Here is a 26002-nt window from a genome sequence, read left to right as displayed (position 1 = left end):
CCAATAGAAACACAATTGGATTTTATGGAAATATATATGTTTAAGTCATTTAGGAACCACTGATGTTTCTAAAAGACATCAGATAAAATTCAAGAAATGATATTCCAGGAACCTATTAAGAGTAAGTTACATTTCCAAAGCTGTGGTCCCAGTCTAACTTTAATGAGACACTTGGGTGGGGCTCCCATTTGGATCCTTAGTCAGAGATGGTCCATGCAGGGGAACAGCTTCCCCTCAGCTTTGGAGGGACTAGAATATACCAGACAGGGTACTAGAATATAGCATCCAGACTTCCACTCAGAAGGGCTTAAGTCAAGAGAACTGAGTTAGGAGACAACTTTCATAGAAGTAGTAGAGGTTAAATGGAACAATAAAGAATGTTGAGGTGTCCAGGGAAAGTTGAGAGACAGTCAGGATATTTTCCTACAACTGCATCTGAGAGGTCAAGAGGAGAAGAGAGGGTCCCTGAGACCTGTGAAAGCCAGAGCTGTGGAGGGGATTCACCTACCAGCAGCTGTAGTCACAGAGGCTGAAGCTACTGCTGAAAACCAGGTCTCAGAGTCCAGGAGGAAGGGGAGAGAAATCCTTTAGCCTCTCTCTCCCTTTACTAGCCCATCTCCTGTGGCTGCCTCCCATCAGCCAAAACCTTCCAGAGACCAGAGAGCTAAGAACACCTGAAGATGTTGGCAGGGCCAGGCTTCAGGTCACAGAACAGGACAGGACTGAAAATTGATGGGGCAGCAAGGTGGTGAGAGAGAATAACCACCATACCTGCATCTGAATCTTGGCTCCTCACTCATCATGTGAAATTAGGAAAATTAGTTCACTTATCTGAATCTTACTCTCTACAATGGGCTACTGTGAAATAATAGGAAGATTTAACATTAAGTGATTACAACATAATGGATGTTCTATAAGCATTTGCCAAATATAAACCTGAATTAAAATTACCATGCCTTGTAGCAGTGAGGTGAGATAATAGGGTTAACAGTTTTGCAGCAAGGTCAGGACCACGAGCAAAGACCCATCTTCCTAAAGAGCTAAGCTAAATCGATATCTGCTCACTAGCAGATAAACAATAGCTTCAGATGTAAAGATCTAGTCAAGCCTCAACTACGATGATGCCTTGAGTGATTATCTAGTCAGAATCCAAAACAACACCAACGGTTTTGAAAACTAGTGACAGTTACATACTGAACCTTTGGCACTGAGAAGCTAAAGAAGACATATATGATCTCTCACCTGGAATTCACATGACATATATCATCTCTGTCCTCAATCAGCGTTGCTTACTGACTCATGTCAGGAGGAAATGAATACAGGCTAGTGGTGGACCTATCCTGGGGAGGCTGCCTTTTCTGGAAATGGTCTCTAGTATAAATGAGTGGGTCACACTATGCCAGAGTATACAGAGACAGTCACCTGACCCAAACTGAGTTAATTTGACTTCTTTTATTCTGAAGGGAGAGACTGAATGTTCTGGAAGGTGAATGAGCCATGTTTATTGCAGTGTTTCAGAGAGGACAGTCCAGGAATTCCTGTTACTGAGACTCTTGCACAACTTTCCACTCCTGAGTCTAGGGTTTTTCGATTCCTCTTTTAATAACATAAGATATTTCAATACCCTTCCAATAAATTCTTCAAAAAAATCTAAAGTAGGTATTATTTTTTTTCTAGCAATAAAAGAACTTTGTCTAATATGATGTCTTCTAGTCTCATTTATACCAGGGTTTCTCCCCGAGCACTGATGATATTTTGGACCATTCTTTGTCATGGGGGCCGCCCTTGTGCACTGTAGGTTTAGCAGCATCCCTGGCCTCTACCCACTAGATGCCAATGATAATCAAAAATGTCTCCAGACATGACAAATGTTCCTTGTGGTGGACACAATCACCCCCTATTGAGAATCACTGATTTAGATTAAGAGGAAGCTGCAAGTGGACAAGAAATATTGCTTATTTTTGTGTACCATTTTAGCATAGCAAGATCCTTAGTTAAAAATCACGTCTTAAAGTTGGGCAAACTGTTTAAATTCTAGCTCTACCACTTACTATGTGACCTTGGGTAAATTATTTAACCTCTCTGAGTCTTTGATTCTTCACTTTCAAATGGGGATAACAATATAAACCCCCCTAATAATCATGCAGATTTATTAGGCTTGTGTACATAGGCAAAGAGATAAACACACAGTAGGGCCTCAACTAGAGCTTGCGCAGGCTCCTTTTCCTCAGCACCAATCGTAGTGTATTCCACTTAGAAAGAATTAAATCGCCTTTCTTAAATGAATAAATGATATGAGTCTGCAGCTGTGTATGTGCATACATATATATTCATTTCCAACACTTCTGTTTGCTCGTAATAAAATTTCAATTAAGGAAGAGAGACAAAACTTCTGTGTGCTCACAAATATCAGACAATTAATAATGACGGGAAACAAATATCCTGGCATTTAATAGCGAATTTAGCAAAATACTGTATTTTCCCTGTTTGCCATATGTGGACAAGGTCTTCTAGACAAACACAAATTTGCATGCAAATTACTTATGTGCAGAGTTGCTAAAATAACAAAGGGATGATCTCTCCAATGCCTGAGCACCTCCCAGATGGTCAGTTGGGTATAGTGACCCATTTAGGCCCCTCAGGTAGTAGAGGTTCTACTGAAGTGTTCTCCTGAAACAGACTTTTTCAATTTTCCCAAGAAATATTTTAGAACCAAAAAGGATCCTAAAGAATAGTTCTGATGGGAGGTATTTGGCGTGTAGCTAGGGTGAATTTAAGTCAAAGTTTGCAACGGAAAAATCCAAGGGGAGGGGATTTGCTGGATTGCTGGCCCAATAAAGTAAGCAGAAAATCTCCTTTCTTCTCTCCCTCTCTTTTTCTTGAACCCTTTGAGAAGAGAGGAGACTATGATTGATAATATGGAAAGAAGGGAAAATATTCACAGCCCCAATCATCCATTCACCCAATGTTCATTGTGCACCTGCTTTGTTCTGATTATTTATTGGCTATTGGGAAACGAATAATCCTGTATTACAGTTCTTAAATCCTCGATTTACATTATTATTTAACAAATATTGCGTGAGTTTCTCTGCTGTCAGGTATGTCTCCCTCACTAGATCTTAGAATCCTCAGAGTAAGGAAGTGGTCCGATTTATCATTATATCCCTAAATCCTAGCACAGTGCTGTGCACATATTAAGGATTCAATAATTTGTTTAAATAAATGAATATCCATCTGTTACTATTCCTAGAAGACGTATTTTTTAAGCACATGCATATTAGATAATCATTAGGTAATTTAACTTAATGCAACAAATATGTATTGTCTGTTACCCCCTTCTCTGTGCTATGAGATGGGAAACAAAGATGAATTTAATAACTTCCTTGACCTCAAGTTGCACTGGTATAAACAAAAGACTCTAGGAAGAAAGTACAGACAAGAAAACACCTTTCTTAAATCTTAGAGTTCCTGCAAAGTTTCAAAGCCATGGAAGGGGCTTTTTAACCATCCAAGGAGCTGGGACTCAATATGGCTGGATCCTCGGTATGATAACATCTCTTAATTTTGGACGAAGCTCTCTGTGGTATCATTAGCCAGACTGGAGAGATTGCCGCATAACCTTCATTTTCCATTTCCAATGTTGAAGCTAATGATTATGTCTCACGTTTAAAAGCCATGAGGGAGAGGTGTGTTTCATCTCCACAAATATCAGCATAGTCCAAAGAAACTTGCATTTTTTGACTTATCCCTTTGGGATAACCACCAGCTTTAAAGATAGTCTGCAAACTGCTCTGAACAGCTCGTTGTGAGAGCTGGGCTCGGCAAGGTGTTTTGCTCATATAGGTGGAGGTGCCATCTTCCTGTTCCCTCTCATTTTCATTTCACAGGCCCCTTTCTGATCTGATAGGGGAAGCAGACACGACTGCTCAGCCAGGTTCCTTTTTCCCTGTATCCTGGGAAGCATTTAATCTTTGTATTTAAGCAAAGCAAGATATCATATGTTTCCTCCCACAATCTCTTCCACCCTTCTTTCTGCAAAAGTCATTGCTAGTTCCTCCTCTCTTTGTAGCATAGATTTATTCATTAAATACATTTAATAAATAACTTATTCACTAAATAATTTATGTATTCAATCCAGCTTGTGTGCCAGCCCTTGTACTAAGCACTAAACCTAAAAGAATAGAGGTGCAGTTAGGGCGAGCATAGTGGGACAGGATCTGTGAAGAGAGCAACAAGTAAGAAAGAGAAATGGGTGTTCAGAACATAGAACTATTCTGGCGTTCTGGAGGTCGGAGGAGATGTGGTGAGCAATGAGACTGGAGATATAAGCTGGGAGCTGATCCTCAAGGAATGGAGGCCATGTTAAGGAGTTTGCACTTTGTATTGAATAAAATGAAGTCATCCAAAGTTCAAGTGAAAGTTAAGTGTTTTTAAACGATTAATAGCACTAGAGAGCTGCACTATGGAATATGGCAGTCAGCAGCCACACATGCCTATTAAGCACTAAAAATGTGGCTAATCCGAATTGAGATGTGTTGTAAACGTGAAACACACACTGGATTTCAAAGACTTGAATATGAAGGAGTATACAAAGCGATATAAAACATATATCACTGTTAACACTACATATGATAATATTTTACATATAGTGGGTGAAATAAATGATATATTATTAATAGCACGTGGTGTGGTTGTTTTGATTTTTTAAACTTTTTTTATGTTGCTACTAGAAAATTTGAAATTACATGTGAGGCCCACGTGATATTTCTCACAATATGTTTCAAAGACTCCTGATCTAAGTGAGCGATGACAGAGGTCTAGAGAGAGCAATAGACCTGGAGGTGAAGTAGAGAGTGTAGATTATTTTATGTGTTATTTACAATAGTGAACTTTAAACTAGGATTCGTATATACTTGGGTGACAAAAAAAAAAATCTTCAAGAGGCACTGAGGTATACAGATGTTTTTGTGATAACTTTCTTGTAGATGTTTCCTAATCCCCGACTACCTAAGCACACTCCTGGGGTTAAGGGAGACATCAGGTAAGTTCTCTTATTTTACCTTTCCTTGAGAAAACACCTCTTTCTACTGCAGAAATGGGGACCTCTCACCCGCCCCAGCCTCCCTAGGGTGCATTGTTTCAGCAGGAGAAACCTCAGGGCCGCCAAACAAAGGACAAGACAAAAGATTGGTGATGAGTTGCAGAAGTGAAGGCCAGAGCCCATGTCATAAATCCTTTGACAATGCGGTTGCCTATGTTTTGCTTTCAATGACATTGAAGAAGACCTAATAAAAGTAACAGCTGATGTATCACTGAAAATGATTTTTGGTGAAAGATCTCGCTGAGATCTTTGGGATATTATTCAGAAGGCAATAAAAGACCAGGAAAGTTGCTATAGCAAAATCAGTCCATTCCCATCCACTTACAGACGTGAAAAAGTTTTCTCAGTGCTTATGGTTAAAAAACAGAAAAAGAAGAATAAAACTGATGCTGAATCTTGTTTCATTCAATCCTTAAGTCATATTCATCCCCGGATATATTCAGTAATTGAAAAAAAAAAATCACTTCTCTGATTGAGATGCATTTTCAATAAAATTTAGCTTTTATCTCTAATAATTATTTGCTAATGTTAAAAATATATGTATGTGGTTTTCATCAATGTATGAATAATAATTGTAATAATAACTCAATCTAGAAGAAAAAATTAACACTTAGAATTTTATATCCCAGGAAATGGGAATAATCTAATTTACATACATATTTTTGTTTCAGAGAAGTTTGATAGGTTGATCAATAAAAGACTTTCAAGCATAACAAATACATTACATTAGGATAAAATTCTGTGGGGAAAGTAGATTGGAAATATGAGTCCAAGGAAAAAAAGTAACAAAGCAAAATTTCTTATTAAAGAAAAGCTTGTTCATGTATTTTTAAAATGGATGATGGTGGGTATTAAAATCACCCTAGTATTTAGATGCCATTGAATACATTTAGAAGAGCAATGCAACAGTGTTACATTTAAATGTTAGTTTTTACAATGTGCTGTAAATTACATCTTCTGCAACTATTTTCATTTATGATGAAAAAATGTAGATGTCAACTAAAAAATGTGTGAGGGGATATATAGCTATTTTTCTTAATTCTCCCATAGGGCGTGTGAACAAAATGGTTTGAAGACCACTGATTTAGATGATAGAGTCACAAAGGGCTTGACTTACTCAGGATCTGGGGTGGATGAGAGGGAGTCTTGCTCATTGCTGTGCACGCCCCGGGAGATCAAGCCTAGTTTAGTTACAAAGTCATATCAGCATTTTCTCCAGTACAGTTCTTCATGGTGAGGAACAGGGTTATGCATCCCTGGCCTCCAGGCACTAAATGCCAGTAGCAGTCCCTTTTCCTCGAGACACCCCAAAGTGCCTATGCATTTCCAAGCAGTGCCTTAGAAGGAAATCCTTGCTCTGGCTGAGACCCACTAGAGAAAGAATTTCCATTTCTATTTCAGCAGATGATCTATAGAGGCCTTAAAGAAAGATTTTGCCACCATTTGTGGCTCCAACTTGGTTTGCCAGGGGGTCTGTCAGGAGCAAGCACATCACTCTGTCACACCAGAACCGTAATACGACACGAGAGAGACAGCTCCACATTTCCATCCAGAGAGCAGTGGAATTATGCTCTTGAAAGGGACTTGGAGTTCAGACCCTCATTTTATTTGCACCCCAGGAAGCACACCTTCTCCACCCATCAATATTTGATGGCTATTGAAGAAAGGACAGAGCTGACATGCTGTCAGAATTTATCAAGTAAAGAACAAGAAGCGAGCTTGAACTTGCACTGGAATTGCCCATGGGGAGTCTGGGTAATTGGGAGATTGCCCTCTTCATCTAGACCAGGATTTGATGGAATCAGCCTGCAGGGGCACACGGAGGTCCATGGGTGGGCAGGGGAGGTGGGAAGATGGAGAGAGGGTGACTCCACGTGCTATAAAATCTGGCATAGGGAAAACATGTCTAAAATAACATGCCCAGCTTCTGTGATTTCTGTCTCCAGCTTCAACAGAGAAGGCTCATTTTATGTTATGATGAATAAAGAGATCTCTGGCTCTTTCCTCTAGGTTACTCTCCGTGACCCCCTATCCACCTGAAACTGGTTTAGGGGTCATTCTCCTGCACTTTCAGATCACTCTGATTCCTTCTGTAACTGTACTGTTTACATTCTTGGTATGTGGCCAGTCGGATGGGATAAAAGAGAAAGAATGAAAAAAAGATGATGCTCTCTAAGGTCAGAGGTAGAGGCTAGAAGAGAATTCAAAGCCTCTAACTCTTCCATGTGCTTTTTCTCTGTGGGTTGTTCACCAACTTTCTCTGTGCTCATGTTCTGTTGTTTTGGCTGTTTCTTGACACATATCCAGTCTTCACATGCAATTTATATGTGCTTGTAGTGGATAGAGATACCCAATGGAGTGTTTTGAAATCAAAGAGTTTGGAGCAGTGAAGTCTTTCATGGGGCCCAGGGCTCTCGAGAGATGGCACGTGAAGGAGGGACACACGAGGCCAGCAATCAACATTAGCATCCCACAAACTATGTGCCAGGCAAACCCTGCACTAGACACAGGAAATCAACAAAGGAAACCCACAAGCAATTGAGACAGAAGCTGTGACAGGGAAAAGCAATATATTAAAGAGCTTTACAGAATAACACGTCTAGAAGTACCTACAAATGTAGTAGAAACTTAGCATGAAACTATGAAGAGGCTTTAAGAGTCAAAGAATTGTATATATTCAGAAAATGGAGTAGGCTCAAAGGTTATTGTATGAAATGTTTAAGGAGTATGCCCAGCCCAGGCCTCCTCCTCAGGCAGGGCCTTCCTGGTTCCACTCATGGCATTTTTGTGTGCAGTGATTTCTGGCCAGCATGCCACATCTTCATGAGCACCTGATCTGAGCTAAGCCAGTTAGATTCTTTCCGTCCTCAGTATTGGAATCAAATGACAAAAACTGCGAGCAAAAGATGCTAGGAACTGGAGCCATAAGGCCACGGTAGATACAGAAGTGAATGTCAATGTCTGTCACTGACAACTAAGTGGAGAAAACCAGTCTACAGAGGGAAGGGGAAAATGAAGCAGAGACAAAGAGAGTGGTGGAGATGAAAGACAAGAGGTCCCAGACACACACATAGAGAAGGTCACCATGTGAGATCCAGCTATGCTGCCTGATTTTGGGGTCTACAAGCTTCCTGTACTTTTCAAATAAACCTCTTCTGCTTGAGACTATTTGACTAAGTTTTAGTTTTTTTCATCTCATAGGATTCCTAGCTAAGACAGTCCTGTCATTCAAATCTCTTATTTTCAGAAGGGAAACAGTCCCAGAAAAGAAAAATGATCTATTTAAATTGTAATTAGTGAGAAAGTCGGGCCAGGCATACAGATCTGAATTTCCTACGCTACCGGCTGGATTTCCGAGTAAAGGAGCACTCAACTTTGAAAGAGTTTGCTGATGTCAGTTCTCCTGATTCCAGTTCCAGGGCCAGACCACCATAGTCTAAGATTCTGAACTGATGCTCAGTCACCAAGTTATTGAAAAAAAGATGTGTGTGTCTATATTTTGACTTACTGGATTTTAGAATTTGACATTTACATTTTATTTCTCTGGATTAAAGATTATTGCTTTTAGTCATAGGCCACCTCAGGGTTTAGAGTACAGAGACCATTTATCCATCCACAAGCGTTCCCTTTAATTCTTGGGCCAATATCCGACCTATTAGGAACCCAGCTCTGTGATGAGCTGACCCAGGAGAGTCCTCCTCACTCCTCTCACCAGGGCTTCTTTCGCCTGTGTTTTAACCATTCTGTGACACAGGCCCCAAACTGAAACAGGGCCCTGAATTTCCCCCCACAGAAATAGTCGGAGCCTCTATCCTAACTGGAGCTCTCACTGTCTGAACAAGCAAGGCTGCCCTGAAAGTCTACAGTGCAGACAATTGCCCTTGCTCAGACCAGGGCCTTCATGGCCTCTTAGCAAGTCTTTGGGCAAATATTTTCTCTTCTCTAGGGGGCTTTTAATCTCCTCCTGGCCTTTCTTCCTTAGCTAGCCTAGGCCCTGTGTGTTGATCCTCTAAATTGAAACCAATTTCACTATAGCACCTTCAAAGTTCTTTCATCCCTGTCATTCTTCCACTCCTCGTCCATAACATCCCAACCTCAGAGAGTGCCATCATCCACCTGCTCCACGCCTACTCCTCAGCAGCAGAGTGCAGCGTTCAAGAGAGCACCGATGCACACTTAAGGTCTCCAATCTCAGCTGAGTCCTTGGCAATGCCCGATGGTCCTTCTCCTTGTGCTTATCAACACTTATTCTCATTTCAATCCAGTTTAACTCAGTCCCAGAAAAAGACTTGCGCTCCCTACTTCATCGGGGATATCTGAGGACTTCGTAGCCTATTTACTTCCATTCCCTACTAATCTCTCACTCCTACCACACTATCTATATCCGAAATTTGTGATATCTCTTCCAAGCCCAGAAAGTAATTCTTCTTCTACATGAGGATAGCTCATTCATCTGGGCTGCCTCCTACTCCCTTGGAGAGGATCACAATATTTCAATTATTCTCCAGCTCTAGGGTACTTTTAGCTTCTCTTTTCCTATTAACTCACCTGGCTGAGCCTATAACAAACTCAAGTCTCTTGTAGCTGGTCTCAATCTATTCCTGAGAGAATAAAGCCCAGTGCCCTAAGGCCTCAATAATATTTAATGAACTAATTTCGTTCCTATGCATCTAGTTTGAAACCATGCTTCCTGGGTTACTCATGACCAAAACCTCATCAACTGATGACTTTCCAAGAAAAAAGCTTCTATTTGCAGCATTTGCCAATTCCCATGATAAAAATACTCCCATCATGATTGATTTTGAGATCCCCATATATCACTGAACTCGGAGCTGGGAAGAGATATGTGATAGTACAGTATTATAGTATCTCCACCATACAGATATAGGAGATGTAAATAACCTCAAGATCATAGATAATAGCAAGATGTAGGAAAATAATCAGAAAGTGATAAGATTTGAGTATTTATTACCTCTATTTTTAAATCAATTCTTTTGTTTATATAATCTAATTTTTAATAATGGCTACACTTAACAACCAGCTTGTAAAATTCTAAAAATGTGGTAATCCATTCTCACAAACCAGTGATAGCAGCTCAAGTGCACCGATGCGCACTCCCCTCTTCCTGAAATCTGATGGTTTATACATTCTGTAATTCCACTTTGTCTGGTCCCCTCAGCTCTATCTAATGACCTCTTTTCTGTTCTCTGTGAGCTCCTTCTCTTCTTTCCATCTAAGAAAATTGGTGTTACCAAAACTTCTGCACTCAGTCAGCTAATCTTCTCACATTGTACACACTCTTGGATACCACTTCTATACTCTTATTTCAATCTGGTTAATAATAACATCATCCACCCAGACGACCAAGACACACCACTGCAAGTCATCCTTAAAACTTTCCAATTCTTTCATATCCCCAAATCACATCTCACTTACTTTATATCCTAAATGTATCATGCACTCTCTCCTCTTCTTCATTCCTTTGACTATTGTTCTAATATAGGTCCTTATCTACTAATACAGTTTCCAAATGGATTAAGCTTTAATTCTTATCTATCCTTCTTAGCAACTACCATAGTGATTTAGTGAAATCATATGTTATTATGATAGTCTTTGATTAAATCCTTTCAATGGCTCCCTATTTCCCACTGGATAACTATATTGTAACATAAATTCTTTCTTGATTTGGCCTCTGCTTGACCTCACCAGCCTCATGTTTTACCACTTTCTGCCTTATTTACTTTTTATCCTCCACCAATATCAAACTGCTGCTAAGTGCCTCCATTAAGCACCCTTCTATGATTTAACTCAAGCTATACCTCTTTGTTGGAATAATTTGCCCCTCATCAGCCTTCTCTGACCATCTCTATGTCCCACTCTTAAGTCTTAGATCAGATATTACATCTCTTTTAGGCAGATATTCTTAATCCTCTATAATGGTCGAAGTGTCTGGGGCAACCATTCACATCTCCTGCTCTGGAGAGCTTGCTTAACTGCTATCCCTAGCTTCTGCCCCTTTGGATTCGCCGGTGCATTCCTATCAAGGTCATGCTCTGTGTAGGTTGCTCCCAGCCAATGACAGAGCACATCTGGGGTACCAAAGCAGGTCCATTTTAAGGAGAAGTAGGACTCCTCCACTGAATGACTTTGGCTTGAGATTCTCAATGGCCCTGGTTAAACTTTTTTGGAATTACGATGCAGTCTGAAATGCTTCCTATCTCAAGTCTCCTTCCTTCTCTCTCCTTCCATAGGTATCAGACCTGCCTCCTGATCTAAAGGCTTATCCCAGTCTCCTCCTGCCTCCTCCCACAGTAACCTCTTGAATTTCTGATGCTGTCTTGATACCTTGCTTTTCTCAGAACTCTAACTAATGCAGTATCCCATGCCTCTCCCAATTTCTATCAATTTTCCTATAACTGTATTTTAGTATTCTGTGTGTGTGCGTGTATATATATATATATATATATATATATATATATATATGCATCTTTCCCCAATGAGACTGTGCAATCTTAAAGGCAGGAGCTCTGGTATTCATCTTTATATTAAAGCATCTAGACACATCCTAGCTGATCAGTAACTGTGCATTGAATGAATAAATAAATTTGATGAAAATTTCCACTCTGCAAAAAAAAAAAAAAAGGTGCTATGTGACTCTCAGAGTAATTTACTGTGCTAGAGTTTTTCAGAGCATGAAAATATGTGATATGTCAGAAGTATGGCAATTTCATAAAAGGTATTAAACCACTATATCACCATTTCAACTTAATTGCAGTGTATAAAATAACTTTAGCTTTGAATTTGGAAGCAGTCAATATAAAAAGAGTGACAAGGTATTTTTCACAAGTCTGTTTCTTAAAGAAAGTAACTCATTTCTTCTAAAATTGGTCTTGAATAAATGCTAGTTAGAATTATCCCAAGGAACTTTGAGGAAGGATAAATGAAAATAGAAAATACTCTCACTCAGGAACTCCACAGATACACGCTAATTTAGAAAGCAGCACACAGGCTCTGAAAATCTCCCTGCATAATTTTGAGTCCACCTGTTTCCTTTCACATATTACCAGACAGTATGCATTGCGTGTCTGTGTTCCAGGCACCATTTGAAACATGAAGAGAGGTGGCATATACCTATATGGTTCCTGAAGATTCTTGAGAATCTTTGAAATAAAATGTGATAGCACAACTTGATCATTTTATGTGACCTCATAGTTCCATTCTCCCTCTATTTTAAATACCTAAGTATCTTCAAGGATGTGTACTTAAAACATATTCTTACAAACTGAAAACCAAGTGGATAAACTGTTTACTTGCTCATGAAAGGATGTGCTTCTGGATAAAACAAAGAAAAATTGTTGGCATATTTGTATTATTGACTAGACTTAGACTTTGACATACAGACGTATTGCTGCTACTGCTATTCTTGTGGCTTTTTTTCCTAATTATTGTGCTGGAGAGGATAAGGGAGAGATTTTTGAAAGTTTATATTCCTGAATGTATGGGACTACAGAATATTAAACCCGGAAGGAAATTCTGAGGCCATATAGCTTGTTAAAAAGTGAAGAAGATCCAGAAAATTTAAGTTAATTGCCCACAGACACTTAACAAATTCATAATAGACCTAGGATTTTAATGTATTATTTGATTGATAGCTTGATTCATTCATTCACTTGTTTTCTTGCACTCATGTAAACATCTGTGGACCACTGGGGATATCCCAGGTATTCTGCTAATCACGGGGACATGGAAGCCACAGCAAGGTCCTAGCTCTCAAGAAGCCCACAGTCCAGTGGGGATGGAGAAAACACAGATTCGTAAAGAACTGGACAACAACAGGAGTGAATAAGCTAGAAGCAAGAATTAAGTGCTTTGGGGACAACCACAGTGGAACAATTTACCCTTTTAGGAGACTTGAAAATACATGTCTTTGTACTTACTGTTTCCTTGGGCCTTTTGTCCTTTTTCTTCCTAGTGAGACGCCTCTCCATGAACCCTTCTGGTTCTCCAATTAGGCCCATCCTCGTAGAGGACACTTCAGAAGCAGAATCTTTACTGATTTCTTGTGAAGAAAATGGGCTTTCCTATCCTATCCTATCGTAGGTTTAGAAGAGTTTGGGCATGCCTCCCATTAGAGTGAAAGGGGTGTGCTCAGACCATGAGGAACTTGGAACCAGAGCGTGCAAATGGAAGATGAGAGAAGCATCCAGAATTATATACAATACCCACTCCAACATTTATATACATCTCAATTTTAATAAGTCTTTTTGGGTGGGATCCTGAATTAAGAAGGTACTTTTGCTTGGGCCATTTGTAGATAATTTTAAGAAAACTAGACCCAAGAAATGACTTTGACAAACAATGAAAGAGTCTATGATTTACACAACTCAAAAATTCCAATCACTAACACCACTAGCAGCTTTGCTTAATGTTCTTTACTGAGGTCAGGGTTGGCTGTGACCCAAGGGCCAGTATTTGCTTGATGGATAAAGCCTCCTCATCCAGGTACCTGTGGAATTTGTATATTCAAGATCCCCAGCACTGAGTAACTCCCAGTCTTTCATAATCCTAGAGGCATTTGTCACTTGTATCTTCCTACTCTTTGCACTTTACTGAATGTCTCGATGTTCCCTAAATCTGCTGAGCTATTTCTCACTTCTGAAGTGAAACATTTTATTTTCTCTTCCTGAAATACCCTTTGCTTCTTTTCTGCTCTGTAATAACTATTTATCTGTAGCTCACACATCCCTTGGGAAACTCACATGATTTTTCAGGCCTTTCCCATGTGTTCATGTCTTTAGAAACACTAATCAAACTGCATTAAAATTTCCTGCTTACTTTGTCTCCTCGACCAGCCCTGTCAAATACAGAGATAATACAGGGCACATATGCAATGCAAAATTTTCAACAGCCACATTAAGAAAGGAAAAAGAAACCGATGGTATTAATTTTGGTAATGTATCTTGTTTACCATGTTACCATTTCAATATGTAATCAGTGTATTATTAATGAGATATGTTACATTCATTTTTTTTTTTGAAAAAGTCTTTGAAATTTGTGTGTATTTTGCACACAACACATCTCAATTTGCACTAGCAACATTTCAATTGCTCAATTTGCTGCCATATTAGACATCACAGTTCTAGATCCTAAGGTCCTTGGGGACAAGAATTCTCATTTTTATAGCTTTTGTAGCCTCAGGACCTAATGTAATTCATCACAGCATTATTGCAATAGAAGGGGGGCATTGTTTCACTTGGCAGTTAAGACCTCTGGATCCAGACAGACCAGAGAAAGTGGTTCTGCCACTTACTATCTTTCTAACCTTGGGCAAGTTCCTTAATCTTTCTGAACATTCTAAACGTAATCTTTCTAATCTTTCTTTATCAGTAGAACCACCATCTATAGTATAGATCCTATTGTGGTGATTAAAGACAAAATATATGTAGGGTATCATGGAAGGGTTCATGACATATTATAATTATTCACTGCTCAATTAATATTATTCAATTGAATAATTTGAAATATTTAATCATTTTTCCAATTTTTACTTCAGCATTTGACAATTAAATTAATTATTAAATTAGTTAATAATTAAATGCATTATATAAGTCTATATAAATTGAGAAAAATAGCCATCTGTCATTGCATCAGGAGAACATGCCTAGATAAATTTTCACCAGATTTAGGGCATACTTTTGTTTTGGTATGGCTTATAGGATAGTTATAAGATATACCCAAAGTTCACTGTTGGTTCCTCAAAAATGACGATTCCCCGTAAATGGATGCATGAGGAACTCCCTAAAAATGGCACTCATATTCTAAATCTGAAACTCATATATAGTGATAGACTGTGTTACTGCTGATCTGGACAGACATGTCATATATATTATGCATTTATGGAGAGAGAAAAACAATATTCATTCCAAATAAGAGCTACATAAGAGAAGTTACAAAGTCAAATATTATGAATTATTATATGTGTTGGTTTGCAGTTGAATCCTTCTTACTTAGGGAACTCTGTAGGGCTGTTCCAGGGTCAATAGGAGCCAGGTTTATTTCCTTAATACCTGTTAGTCTTTTGAATTAATAAATAAACACACATACACATACACACACACACACACATACTAACATTACAGCTATTTGTTAAGCATCCGCTATATGACAGACACTGTGTCAGGTGTTTAACATGTTATCTTTTAATCTCACAAACTTCCAAAGGAAGGTATGCCGATATTGATTTTACAGAAAAGAAATTTAAATCAGAGAGAGAAAGTAATTCTTCCAGTTTACACTAATAAGCAGAACCGGAATTTGAATCCAGACCTATGGATTGAAGTCTGGAATTCTTTCTACTCTGTAGATGGTCATTCCCTCATTTCCAGAGTTCAGTACTTTTGATAACACATAGCATTTATGTTGAAGGAGTAGAGTGAGGTTAGCACTTAACGTGTCTGGCAAAAATGGGACAAGTGAAGTGTATGTCTACTCTTTTTCCCCTTTCATTTTGAAGATAAGAAAACTAGCCACAGAGAAGTTACTTAACTTGCACAGAGTCACACAGCTGTTTGTGAGCCACACCTTCTGACCCTTTCCATGACCACACCAAAATATGAGGGTAAAATAGAATCTCCCAGGATGACTTAGCAGATATTTGAAAGTGGGCAGGCCGACAGGTCTGCCTGAGGAACTCCAAGCAGCGTGGGGCTCCAGACACTCTGTAGCAAGGGCCCTTGAGCAGAGAACAGCAAATGCAGGAGGAGGGCCCCACGCCGAAATCATCTTTTAAAAGGCCAATATGGAAGTTCAGCACCTAATAACTTCAAACTGTAGCATGATTACAGTGCATGCAGTATTTGTGCTTGGAAAATGTCAGAGTCTAAAAAGAAATAGATTTTAAGAGGCTCATCATGTTGAAGAGGGATTAGACATATCGTGTGTAACATAATTAAAAAAAGAACAAAATCAGATGGCGAAAGAGAAGGTTTTTAAAGGAAGGCAAATCGAAATGCAGTATAAAAACTTTTATAACCATTTAGTTATATAACGCCCCCCTCTAGGGTGTTTTGCCTGTCACCTTTCTTCAGAAAACTGTCCCACTCGGGCCCCTGCACAAACATGGTGACCACAGGAGCAGCCATCATTCGATGCTGTGGCTGGTTGGGTACCTGATCCTCTTTGGGACAATCAGTGCCTTTAACTGAAATTCTAAATGGAGGCAGAATGGCCTTGGTGATTCAGCTTGAAAGTGTAAAGCTTAGGAACATACATTTTCTAACATAAAGAAAGTAAATCTGCAGCATAAGGAAACACTTGAACTAATTATCAAAAAAAAAAAAAAAACAACTGCAATGAGAAAATGGTGATGCTGACCGAGCCCCTGCTCCAGCTCCTGTGTGCAGTTACTCCGTGAGAATCCGCACTGTTCTAACAATTCCCTTCTTTGTTCAGGTTGGATTGAGTTGGGTTTATTTCTCTGTCAATCAAAGGGTTCTACTTACTCCAAGTGAATACTTCTAATATGAAATTAAAGAAAGAAGAGGGAAGAAGAGGGGGAGGGAAGAGGACCCACAGTTCCTATATTTGGCACCTGCTGTAAGTCGGACATGGTTTGAAGGCCTGAAGATGGAAGATCTATGACTTATTAGAGGTCCTGAGGAAAATATCCCATAAAGCTGAAGCATAAGCTCAGGGTCCTTGAGATGTACCTTCACAAACCATGCACACAAACACAAGCACACAATCCTACACATAATTGTGAATTATGTATTTAACTTTGACCCTTTTCAACCATTGACTCTTATTTGAGATATATACTACTTTTCCTGAGATGGAGTCTAACATCCTGATTTTGCAGATGGAGAGACTGAGGCTCTGATAGATTCAGCATTAGACCCAAAGTCACAAAATTGTTGGTGGCAGTGCAAGGGCTTGAACTCAGGTCCTTTAAGCCCTCAGGCCAAGTTCTCTGCTGCTCCTCTTTGAGTCACCAGCTCCTAGACATCATTAAAGCAGAAACTGGGTGGCTCTCTCACAAGACTGTGGGCCAGGAGATTTATTCTGAGTGTGAGAGTTGGAATTGAATGACGGGTGGCTCATCTTCCCAATCTACATCTCTAAGAGACACTGAGCCCTTGACTCTGTACTGAAATCTACAATGGAATTGGGTTCCCTGCTACAAATTTTGAACAGTAATTGGTATTATAGGCAGGAAGCATAACAATGAAAGGCATTTAAACCTCCTGTTGTTAAGAATCTTTAGGTCAATAGCAGCATTTTAAAATCAATTTGAGGGTTTGCTGGAAGATACAGAAGAGAAACTACAATCAACTAATAAGGTTAGATAACCCTAGTCATGTTAATAGCTACCTAAAGCTTGACATCAATCCCTTACATTGATTCTCACTTACAGTTTCAAAAAAAAGGAAAAAATTACGAAGGACAAGCATAATACATAATCTCACTGAAGCATCAAATTAGTATAAATAATGATTAAGAATAATTGCTGCTATTATTGGAGAACACGTTGAAAATGAGGTTTCCAAGATATCTGCTGACAATAAGGAGAAGCTTTGGTGCTTTCGGAATTCAGAGAAGGGAAAGATTAATTAGTGTTGCAGAAGTACGCCTGTGATAGGTAGAATGTGTGCACAGAGCCAGAGCGAGGGTCAGATTTCTCCTCATCAGTATCGGGGGGACTGGCGCCACCTAGTGCTTGGCACTGTGCTAGGCGTGCAGGGGCTACAAGAAAGAGAAGATTCTCAACGTTACAAAGATGGTGTGATAATAAGTCGAAAGCTGGATTGAAGTCAAAATCCTGTGTTTGCATCCTACGTCTACCAGTTATAAGCTCTGGGTCTTTTGTATTCACTCTCTGAATCTCAGTTTCCTCACTTGCCCAAAGGAATAATAATGCCTACTCTCAGAGTTGAGAGAACGAACGAAAAAAGTCTTGTGTACGATGTTCCCACCAAATGGCACATAAATATTAGTTTATTTATTTGCTGAGGACAAAATAATTTCTTAGAGCCAAATAACTAGTAAGCAGAGGAGCCAGGCTTCAAATGCATGCTATCCTGATACTAGAGTCCAAGCCCCTAAACACTAGGCATACTTCACGGCCTTAGCAACTATGTTTATAATCCAGGGGTTCCAAATACCGTGTAGATGACGGACACTTTTGCTATCCCCTCACCCCAACACACGCATACATGCAGGCAACCCGAGTTTTTACAGATACCATGAGATCAACTGAGTAAAATTTACTGAGTGAATAAAATTTTAGCCAAAAATCAATAAAGCAAATGAGTCGCCAATGAGAATGTCATAGATAAATGTACAGTGTTCATTTAGTTATTTTAAATACTGTCAAATAGCTTGGACCCATCATGAAACTGTAAGCCATGTGAGGGCAGGAACCATGCTTGGTTTTGCTTATCTCTGTATTTCCTATACCCAGAACCTCAGTACAAACTTACTGAATGAATAAATTAAAGAAGGAATGAGCAAATATCTCTTTAAGGTTTTTGCAAAACCCTGGGTTGATTACAACATAACAACTTAACCTGCGTTTTCTTAAAGATGAGAACTCTGAGGACTATAGAGGTTATTTGATTTGCTCATGAAAATGTCAGAGCTTAGCAAAAACTGCAGTCCACTGACCCCTAATTGAGAATAGTTAGGTCCATGTACACATTTATTGGCTCACGGAAGGGGAAGACAGTGGGAGGGGCTGCTTCACAAGAGAAGCCTTTGGAAAACTGCACAGGCCAGCCTTGAATATACTGGTTCATTTTTGATATTTTCTTTGCTGGTTTTGATGGATGGAGCTGAAAACTGTTCTGGATCATTCTGTAGTCCTCTGTCCAAGTCTATTCTGACTGACATGCTATAGAATTGCTGCCGATTAGTATGTGAAGGCATGTTCAATGAAGGTCCCTTAAGTCTAACAAACAACTGTGTTTACAGCTTTTATCATTTCTGGTTAGGCTGAGGCTGCTCTGCTGATATATGGGTTTTTGCAAACATACAAACCAACTCTCAAATCTGCTTTAGGAATTTTAGTGGAAATAGCAATTGCATGGCCATTAATTCTTTCAAATGTTTATTTGCTTATTCACACATTCTTTGAAACACTCAATCATTCATTTATTCAGACATTTATCCCTTCAAGTCTTAACTCATTCTGCCACTCATTATTGCAAATGTTTGTTCAGTGACTTGCAAATGTACAAAACACTGACCTAGATGTTCAAGTTTGTCTGAAGCGAAATGATTTACACCATATTTCCACGAGTTTATTAGATATCCTGAATGTACATTAAATGCAATATGTCCAAAAGAGTATCTTCAACATTTCAAACTTGCTTCTTTTCCTTTGCTCCTTATTTCAGTTATTGACACTCTATCTACCTATTCATTTGTAACAATATGAAAACCTTGGAGTTATTTATTTTTCATTTTCTTTCCCAGTCTTCACACAATTAATTTTAAAATCCTGCTGACTCTACCATCTAAATATTTTATAAACTCATTTCAAATACCACTTCTCTAGTTGCACTTCTTGACCCCAGCCACAGCTCCCACACTGACATGATTTTCTCAAGCTTTGAGTACTGCTTACTCCTGTATGGCTGGAGGTACATAATGGAGAGTGTCTGCATGTCAGATCTATAACATTCCTGGCCTCATGAATTTCAAAAACAAGATCACCATTTAATCTCTGAAACAAACAAATTAACTAACAAGCAATGTTACAAAGCTAAATTTATTGCTTACTTAAGTAAGACAGAGTTTGCTGGGCAGGCACAGTCTTTCTGAGCAGACTGGGAGAAGTATGGATTTTGAAGGCTGGCTGACTTTCCAGAAGCCTGAAAGGGTTGACATCAGCTGGGGAAGTACCCCTGCCTGGGTGAGGTTGTTGGTTTGCTGGCACTCGGCAGTGTCTTCATTAGACTCGGTCCTTTCCCAGTTGGTTAGCTTTCAGAAGTCAAGGACTTGCAAAGAATCTTCACCGAGGTGCATTGTCTTTGATTGGTTAAACAGATTTAAAACTGGTTCTGGTAATTCCAAGACTACAGAACTACCATTTATTGAGTAAGGAGGTTTCAAGCTGTTTCTGGTGACTACGGTGTTTACAAAATAATCAGTCTTTTCCTATGCATATGGGAATTTTTTTTTTAATCCTCATGAGCCATCCTTCAATAACCTCCCACTCCCATTTAAAACAAAAACCAAAGTCCTCACGGCAGTTTATAGGGTTCTACACAATCTGATCCCATCCATTCCACAGCCATTTACTTCTTAGACTTTCTACTATTCTCCCCTTTGCTGATTACACTTCAGTTACCCTGTTCTCCTTGTAGTCCACGTTCCCACTTCAAGGACTTGCAGCTCCCCTTGCCTGGAAGGTTATTCTCCCAAATATCAGCATGACTCAATCCTCACGTCCCCAGCTCTTTGCTGAAACCACACCTACACCTTCTTAGTGAGACCTACCTGGACTACTTCTCCCCAATCTCACCATTGAACATTGCAACCCTATTCCTCCCCTCTCCCTGATGTATTTTTATCTATAGTATGTCATCATCTGACACTTTATATATATATATGTATATGTGTATATATATATACACACATGCACATTGTTTTAGACTTATTGATTTATTTTCTGTCTCCTTACATTAGAATGTAAGGATCATGAGGGGCAGGAGTTTTTGTTAAACTAGTATTTTCCCATCTTCTAGAATAATACCTCGTGCATAGTAACACTTGATAAATATTTATTGACTCAATTTCTCACGTGCTAAGAGTCTCCTATGTGGTTTCTCCACCTTCAACTGCCCATTGACACTTTCACAACATCCATTCTTTGTATTGTTATCAGTGTCATTGTCTAAGAAATGAATCTGCTGCTGTAAGTCTTGCTTGTAAAGGAAAGTGGGGAAAGAGGTATGGTAGAGAGTGAAAGAACAAGAAAAATTAAAAAGTAATAAGGAAATCTGATGGGGGTACTCCTCTGCTTAAAGCAATTCAAAATTTTCCTGTGGCACTCAGGATTCATTCCAAATTCCTCAGCATGACTTGCAATGTGCCTTCACTAATATTTCTACCTTCATCTCTGATTTCTCCTTGTGTTCATTGCTTTTCTTCTTTTGTAAATTCTCTAAACACGTCATGCAGATGTGTGCCTTTATGGTTTTGTTGATGTGGTTAGTCTTGCTGTGATAGCCATTCTCAGCCTTTAGCTTGCACTGAATGAATGCTTCAAGTTCCAACTTAAAAGGTATCAATTTTGTTGGGATTCACCAAATTCCCTCCAAGTCTATTTAATCTCTTCCTCCTTCTCCTCACTGCTCCAGGATCAGGCCTCTAGTTGGAGAATTTAACTTAAGGTAATAGAATCTGACCCCTCACAAAACTCTGAACTAACAGAAGGTGAAATCACATCAGCTAGTCATCATCACATCACCATCTAAGAAGGAGGAGCTCTAGTTCCCAGCACGGCACCTAGCAACCAGAAGATGCTCTGTAAAGCTTTCTTGAATAAATAGCTAACTTCATAGGAACTCAGATTTAGAGGACAAAACTACTATATACGCTAAATAATAGCTAGTTAGAATCAGGGTTTTATATGTACAGGGCATTTTGCAGGTTTCAACTCACTTAGTCTTTCTCTTACCCCTATGAAATATTACCATCCCTTTTTATAACAAAGGAAACTGAGGCAAGGATAAATCAAATAACACACTGAAGCACACTGCTTTTAAGTTACAAAGTGGGGACTGAACCCACACAATTTGCTCTCACATTATGTACTCCAAATCATTCTGCTACACAGCCTTCCACCCAGTGGAGCCCCAAAGGTGTGGGCAAAGCCTGGCTTGGCTATTCACTGCATATGTGACTGGGAGAAGACTATTGAGTCTTACCAAAATCTAGTTTTTGCATTGGTGATATAAAAATAATACTATGTAATTTGCAGAGTTGCTGCAATAACTCAAATCACTAACGGACATAGAGCTTCCATCCCTTTCCTGGGTGGGTTGCATGGCAGTAATAGAGAAACTGACTTATTGCGCTAGGTTTACACTTGCCTTGATAACTTATGGCCCGTTAAAGTAATGCGGCACCAAGTCAATACTCTTATAGAGTTTCTAAAATCCACCCCATTTTCCTTCAATTCAAGTCCACAGAAAAGACACAATGCTTTTCTCCATGAGAATTCTGCAGAAGAATAAAATGAGTCATCACCCTCTGGCTGGATCTCAGCTGGGGGAAGTCTGCAACGAACTCTATGCCAATGTCTGTTCATATATGTTAAGTGGCTCCCGGTGCTCGGAAATTTTAATCGCTCCTGGGGAATACACCAGCAATGACTTTCTTATTCCTTTGAAAGAGAGGACAATAAGCGAAGTTGTCTAAATGGGAGACAAGGACGAGTGAAGGAGATGAAAAGTATTTTATTCATCCTTTATGGAGAACTAATAATAATGCCCTACAATTTTATAGCTTACACTTACAATTTACAAATCATTTTGTATGGGTGCAAAGTCTTCTTTCCAAGCTTGGTCAAGGTCAACATAATTATTGTAACTTAAAGATGAAGAAACTGAAAATCCAAGAGATGACATATTAGCAGAAACTGCTTAGCAAAAGACCCCAACTCAACACCAAAGTCTTCAGGTCTTAGTTCTAGGGTCCCTTTTACTACACTTCACTGTTGTTCCAAGTACAAGAAGGTAGAAGCAAAATAAATGTTATTATTAGAACATCTGGCATTAAAATTCCCTTTAGGATTAAATTATCTTGCAAAAAATATCTTGATTAAAAAAAATAACTTAGAGAAGTGAGGGCCTGTGGGGAAGCATGTACCAAGGTGAAGTTTAAGGGAGCCAATAACAAAGATACTTGCTTTCATCCATTTCTCTTGGTTTTTGCCATTTGCTTATTTTAGCAGTTGTATATGGAAAAAAGAAAAGTGAGTATTTTATATGGTCACCGGTAGACTGACGGCTGTAGAGATGGAAACCTGAATGTGATTGATTTCAATGGTTTTGCAAATTTATCTTCCCTCATCAATGAAATCTGCTTCTGTTTTATTTTTTTATAAAGAAAAACAACTCAAAATACACAGAGGTCCCTAGAAAAGCAGAATGCAGCCAGATGGTCCAGGTAAAATAAAGACAAGAAGAAGAGATGAGTCTGTCCAGGATTGGATTACGTGCCTCTGAAATAGATTTGTCAGTGTCCTCACTGACAGGAAGGGCCATAAGCTTCCCTAACTTAATTTCATTTCCTACTGTTTATACTAGAATGGAGTTATAGTGTAAATTTCTGTTTTCATTACAATCTTGCTCATAAGGAGTCTCTTAGCCCAGTACTCCCAATCATAAATAGTGATTCAGAAATAGTCCTGGATCTAGTGTCAAGAGATGTGGGTTTAAATCCTGCCTCTGCCATCTAGTGTGAATGTGGATGATTCACTTCATCTCTACAAGCCTCGGTTGTCATATCTATAATAATTTGGGGGTTTCAGGTAGAATTCGGATCTTTGTATATGAGTGAAAGGATGGAGTTATTAGTCTGCCAAGACATTAAGTTGATTAGCGGAAAGTTTTCTTAACCTTCTCCATATCTACCCTTTTTGGATAGAGAAAGGGCAGGAGAAAGAGTATTAAAAAATGTGTATACCAGATCAGTGATCCAGCATCAGCATCTTCTGGGATCCTGTTAGAAATACAAATCCTCAGGCCCCACCCTAGATCTACTCAATTGTGTCTTCTGGGGTTGGAGATCCACACCTGTGTTTTATCAAGCCCTCCATGTGATTCTGAGACACACTAAAGTGTGAGAACCATGGACCTAAAAGCAGGGTGAGATGAAGACAGCTTGTGCTGTCTCTGAGTTTGGGTTCCTTGCCCACTCTTTTGGCTTCATGCCTAAAGCCTAGAATAGAAGATTGTAGGCAGACACTGGAGGGAATTTATCCAGTGTTTCTCATCTAATGCTCCCTCATTATGAATCAAAGAATGTTATACCCACCTTTCATGGTTTATAAATATGCATTAAATTGTGCCATAAAGCAAATCAATGCAATAGTCTACAACACTGCTTTGGTTTCTGACTACTCGTGCTATTCTGGAGATTCTTTCATGCCCATCCTAGGGAAACTTCACTTTCTCCCATCCTCAACCCCAAAACTTACATGTGTATTCTACACACTCTGTAACTTGCCCATATATTCTTCCATTTATATTCTATACACTCTGCAATGTGCCCATATATTCTTTCTCATTTCCTATTCACCACCACCTCTCAAGATGCTAGAACCTGCCAGTGCAGCACCATCGCACTGGATCGTCTAGACAGCTGTAGGCTTTCCTGTCTTCTCAAGTAGCAATGCAATTCCAGCCTGGGTGAATTTTAGGAGCATACTCTATACCTGCAAGGGTGGTTTGACAGTACCTGTCTGCTTTCTAAGGGTCAGAGCACATTTGTTTAGGTTGGCTGAGTAGTTAGTTATCACAAATACTCCCAAACACACGGAGCTATTAGTTTCATATGCCATCTATATAGCATTTGTGGCAAATCTAGTCTCGTTTGACTGCATTTCTTTTCCGGATGGAAGTTGTTGATGACGGTAAAAACGTCCAAAACTTACCTAAAGAAAACCAAAAGTAAGACCTAAACTTGACACTCATACAACATAAATAAGAAGCAACTCTTAGAAAACAAAATCATACAAATATACAGAAATCACTGAGGATAGATGCTGGATTTGGCATTTCAGAAAGGCAATGTGTAAAAAGAAAGAAAACTGATGTTACAAATGTTCAATTTACACTGTTTATTGTTTCTGTATACTGTATGATATACTGTAGGATTATTTCTAAGAAATATTTTACAATCAAAATGTACATCAACAAATGGAAGCAATTTTACCCGAGGCTTTCAGTGTGGCCAGTTGGTCACTGAAAGGAGCAATGGCAATGCCTGGCCTCACTTTCCCAGGACCCAGGTCTGTGAGGTAGGTGCTGCGATCACCCACTCTGTTTTATAGAAAAGGACATCAGGACGCAAAGAAAATTAACTTGCCCCATGCTACAAATCACTAAATGGAGTATGTTAGTGGCCTCAGGCCTCCCAAGATAATGGGATTTAGAATTAGTTTTCCATCCTATGATTGATACAGAGATGGGGACGGGTTTAGGGAACCTGACCTCTAAGCATTCTTCCAGTTCCTGCCTTGTTCAAAGCACACATATGACTGAGCTTCTTCCTTCTTCTGCTAGTTTTATTCTAATTCCTTTCTTTAGGATCAGAGTCCTTTACTCAGGCTTGGCCTCCTCCCCTGGAGCCCACAGTCTCCAGTCCTTAACTTCAAACTCAAGATCAGCTGCTGCCACTTAGAGCAATGCGATTTTTAAAAAACGGCTCCACTTCAGATCAGATTCTCTTTGATGTCAAAGTTTGTCCAGACCAAACACAAGTCACCAAATCCCTTAGGATGCAGACTGGTGTCCTTTAGCCTCTTCCCAACAAGCCATGCAATGAACCCTCCCCTCAAGTCTGAGCACATCATGGATTTCCCTCTAAGGCAGTCAAGATTCAGCTCAAACACCGTAATTTTCAACGACCAGTGCTGTTACCCAGAGAGAGAGATTTCATCTTCTCTTTTAAAATACTGGAATACAACAGAATATGAAAGTTCAGTGCTTTGTGAGAAACCTATTCTAAAATTTTCTAATAAAAAGGTATAGAGATAAATTAAAAGGAAGACAAAGTAACCAAAAATTCAGATGCCAAAGAATTCTCACTTGCAGCATTGCTCCTACCTTTTACCGGAAGGAAAGATCAAGTGTTCCAACCGCCTCTTCACTCCTTCAGAAAAAGCAGCTT

At 39.3% G+C, this 26002-nt stretch overlaps 1 protein-coding gene across 4 annotated transcripts in view; it reads right to left on the bottom strand.

The window, feature by feature from the left end:
• TENM4 (teneurin transmembrane protein 4) overlaps positions 1–26002 on the bottom strand; it is a 2707421-nt gene that overhangs the window by 1517236 nt on the left and 1164183 nt on the right. For all 4 annotated transcript variants that reach the window (XM_070274304.1, XM_070274303.1, XM_070274305.1 and 1 more), the window contains one exon: positions 25939–26002. The gene's annotated coding sequence lies outside the window, so the exon portion shown is untranslated. The remainder of the gene's footprint in view (positions 1–25938) is intronic.

This window comes from Equus caballus, chromosome 7, assembly GCF_041296265.1.
Source record: "Equus caballus isolate H_3958 breed thoroughbred chromosome 7, TB-T2T, whole genome shotgun sequence".
NCBI lineage: Eukaryota > Metazoa > Chordata > Mammalia > Perissodactyla > Equidae > Equus > Equus caballus.
Note: the sequence above shows the minus strand (reverse complement) of the source record. Positions and strands in the feature narration are given on the sequence as shown.